We start from the raw sequence: 4,238 nt of genomic DNA on the forward strand, positions 1-4,238 counted from the left end.
CAGGACCTGTTCACTCACTCCCCTCACACACACACATTCACTCATTTGCTCTGGCAAGCTTTTGCCTGCCCTCAGATGGAGTTATGAGCCAGCCAATGCATCCATTTAAATCGATTTGGTTAAAGAGTGTGTGGCCTTGCGTTGCAGCCAATCGAAAGATGATGCTGACATCCCTGCAACCAACACTTGGGCTGCATTTTGTGCTCTCGTCTTGGTGTTTTCGGTCAAGGGAATGACACCACCCCAGCATCAATATTCCTGTTCAGAGCATCCAGTTGCTTGATGGAAGTCTATCGACACAATGAAAGTGGTCGCTCCTCCATCATTTCCCACCAGATTTTAATTCAAGAAAGGCACAACAAAACAGAAGGACAACCTCTCCAGCAACTGAAGTTTGAAATTGTCATTGTGGACTCGGTGCCAGGCATATGTCACACTGCTGATATCGAGAGGGAACTGGCTGTACGTGCCTTCCAGTGGGGCGATGGTGACCAGGACATTGAAGCAGACCCTGTCGGTCTTCCCAGAGACTGCACCAGTGTGCTGCAAACTCAGAATGCTGTGTATTTGCAGCCTGAGCTGCGATTCCCTCAGGCACTCCCTGCTCCACATCGACGCTGCACGAGAGCTCGGCAGAGGACAAGCCGCAAGCCGTCACGGTGAAGTAAGGCCACTCCTGGTTGTTGGCCAGCTTCCAGAGGTCGTTGCTGTTGTTGAGAAAGGCCACCAAGACCCTGTGACAGACAAGCGAGCAGGACATCTCAATGAGCACAGTCACTTCTCCTTGTACTTCACTCCCTGGCTCAGAGAGGAGTGGGCGACACTCTATCCCACCACTTCACCTGCAAGGATTTGACATCACTCTCTGACATGCTCTTCAGAGTTCCTCCTGCAAACACAATCGCGTCAGTAATTTCACACTCAGACACGACAATTGCACCCCACCCCGTTTAACAGCTAAAAATTCTCATTGTGAATGATGCTTATCTCCAAAGTAAGCTGAATGATGACGTATGAAAACTGTCTCCGTTTCAAGTCAATAAGCTAAGGCACAAAAGCCAAGGCATTCTGTACAGACATTAAAAACAAGAGGATAGTGCGGGTAAAGGTGGGACCACTCAAGGATAAAGGAGGGAACCTGTGCTTGGAGGCAGATAAGTACTTTGCTTCAGTCGTCACCTCAAAGGATATGGAAGTTAGTGAGATCAGCGTGGAGCATCCTAATATCCTACAGCATTTTGAGATCTCGAAAGCAGTGATGTCGGGTCTCTTGAGGAACATAAAGATGGAAAGTCCCCAGGGCCCAATGGTATCTCCCCCAGGTTACTGAGACAGGCAAGAGAGGTGATCACTGGGGCCTTGATCAAAATCTTTGAGTCCTCACTAGTCACTGGAGAGGTCCCGGAGGACTGGTGAGTAACTGATGTTGTTCCTCTGTTCAAGGAGGGAACGAGGGATAATCCTGGAAACGGTGATTCTCACATCAGTCATTGGGAAACCATTGGGAAGAATTCTTAGGGATAGGACGTCTGTACATTTGGAAAAGGATGGCTTAATTAGGAACAGTCAGCATGGCTTTGTACAGGACAGGTCAAGTCTCACTAACTTGATTGAATTTTTTGAGGAGGTGACAAAGGTGATGTTGTTTACATGGGTTTTGTTAAGGCTTTCAACAAGGTCCTTCATGATAAGCTCATTGTGAAGATTAAGAGGCATGGGATCCACGGTGTTGTGGCCACATGGATTCAGAACTGGTTTGCCCAGAGAAGGTAGTGGTGAAAGGGTGTTTTTCAGGCTGGAGGTCCGTGACTAGTGATGTTCAGCAGGGATCTATACTGGGACATCTGCTGTTTGTGAAACATAAATGACTTGGATGAAAAGATAGATGGGTGGGTTCGTAAGTTTGCAGACAGCACAAAGATCGGTGAAGTTAGGGATAGTGCAGCAGGATACAGATCAGTTGCAGACATGAGGAGAGAAATGGCAAATGGAGTTTAATTTGTCCAAGTGTAAGTTGCTGCACTTTGGGAGATCAAATGTTAAGGCAAAGTATACAGTTAAGGGCAGGACTCTGAATAGCACTAACGTACAGAGGGATCTTGGGGTTCAAGTTATGTGGCATGGTAGCTCAGTGTTTAGTACTGCTACTTCACAGCGCCAGGGACCCGGGTTTGATCCCACCCTCGGGTGACTGTCTGTGTGGGAGTTTGCACATTCTCCCCGTGTCCACGTGGCTTTCCCACAGGTGCTTCGGTTTCTTCTCACAGTCCAAAGATGTGCAGGTCAGGGTGAATTGGCCATGCTAAATTGCCTATCGTGTTCAGGAATGTGTAGGTTAGAGGCATGAGTCAGGGGTACATTTGGAGTAATAGGGTAGGGGAATCGGTCTGGGTGGGTTACTCTTCAGAGGGTCGGTGTGGACTTGTTGGGCTGAAGGGCCTGTTGCCACACGGTAGGGATTCTAATAAGTACATAACTCCATGAAAGTATCCATGGAAGTAGACAGGGTGGTAAAGATGGAGTATGGCTTGCTTGCCTTGATTGGTCAGGGAACTGAGTATAAGAGCACATGAGTACATCCTGCTGCTTTATAAGGCTGGTCACCACATAACAGGAAGGATGTGGAAGCTTTGGAGAGAGTGCAGAAGAGGTTGACCAGGATGCTGCCTGGATTAGAGGGTTGGAGCTACAAGGAGAGGCTAGAAAAACTCAGGTTGTTTTCTCTGGAGTGGCAGAGGCCGAGGGGAGACTTGATAGAAGTTTATAAATGTATGAGATGCATTGACAGGGTTGACAGTCAGAATCATTTTCCGAGAGTCGAAATGTCCAATCAGAGAGGGGCATGCATCTAAGGTGAGGGGGGAAGTGTTCAAAGGAGATGTGAAGGGGTGAGTTTGTTACACAGAGAGTGGTAGGAGTGGGGAACCTGCTGCCAGGGGTGGGAGTGCAGACTGGCAGGGGCATTTAAGAGACTTTTGGATTGGCACATGAACAGGCAAGAGATGGAGGGATATGGACCAAGGGCAGGCAGAAGGGATCAGTTTAATTTGACACATCATGGGCCGAAGGGCCTGTTCCTGTGCTATACTGTTTGACACTCAAAGCACCAACCCCACCTCACCACTGCTCAGAATCACAGAATGGGTATGGCATAGGAGAAGGCCATTAGGCCCATTGTGTCTATACTATCTCATGTCAATCTTGTACCTTTTCTCCATATCCCTGCTCAGCATTTCTATCACAATAACCATGCAATGCCCCAATTGACCCTGCCTCCTGCACATTTCCAGGCAGTATATTCTACACCCTAACCACTCTCTGGGTGAAAACAATTCCCTCCCATCACCCTTTGCACCTCTCTTTAAACCTTTTCCCCGCTCGTTCCTGCTTCTTTTACAAACAGGAACAACCCCTCCCTCTCTATCTCCAGCCCACCCATGATGTTGGAAACCTCGCTCAGATCTCCCTCTCAGCCATCTTCCCTCCAGGGCGAACTGACCCAACTTCATCAACCCATCCTCACAACTGAAGTTTCTCATCCCTGCAACTGGCCTTGTTAATCTCTTCTGTCCTCTCGCTCCAACGTGTTCACACCTTTCTGAACACAACTGGACAGACGACCTCAGCTGGTGTTGAATAAGGGTCTTGTACAAGTTCAACATCACCTTGTACTCTATGCCCCTATTAATAAAGCTGAGGACACTGTGTGTTTATTAACTGCTGTCTTCACCTTTCCTACCACCTTCAGTGATCTGTGCACATACACATCCAGGTGCCCCTGCTCCTGGAGCAACTTTTGAATTGTACGCCCCTATTTCATTATCTTTCTGATCAAAATGCAGCAGCTCACACTCACTGAACCTCATCCACCCAGTCTGCCACCTTGTCACATTGATCACCTGACAGTGACTTGCACTCAGTATCACCCAGCACCAGCTTTCCCAATCCCTCGACACTGACGGAGAGATGCAAACCTGTGACTCTGACCATGAAGACAACGCGGGCCCAGTGGGGAGCCCTCTCCTCCACACTCAGCAGGGTTTACAGGTCCCAATCCAGGCCGGTTTCCTCCGGGACCTCTCTCTCGATGGCCTGGACAATGGGTTCATTTTGTTCCATCCTTCCTGCTGGTAGATACCACTTGCTGTAGCATTCCGGCTTCACCTCTTGCATAATCACCATCTCTTTCTCAGACAAGAAAGGTCAGTCATAGAGTCATAGAGATGTCCAGCATGGAA

The 4,238-nt window shown here is 48.6% G+C and overlaps 1 pseudogene; it reads right to left on the minus strand.

The window, feature by feature from the left end:
• Positions 1–320: 320 nt before the first annotated feature.
• LOC122546408 lies at positions 321–4,200 on the minus strand (annotated as a pseudogene).
• Between the last annotated feature and the right edge of the window lie 38 nt (positions 4,201–4,238).

This window comes from Chiloscyllium plagiosum, unplaced genomic scaffold, assembly GCF_004010195.1.
Source record: "Chiloscyllium plagiosum isolate BGI_BamShark_2017 unplaced genomic scaffold, ASM401019v2 scaf_4683, whole genome shotgun sequence".
In the NCBI taxonomy this organism is placed as follows: domain Eukaryota; kingdom Metazoa; phylum Chordata; class Chondrichthyes; order Orectolobiformes; family Hemiscylliidae; genus Chiloscyllium; species Chiloscyllium plagiosum.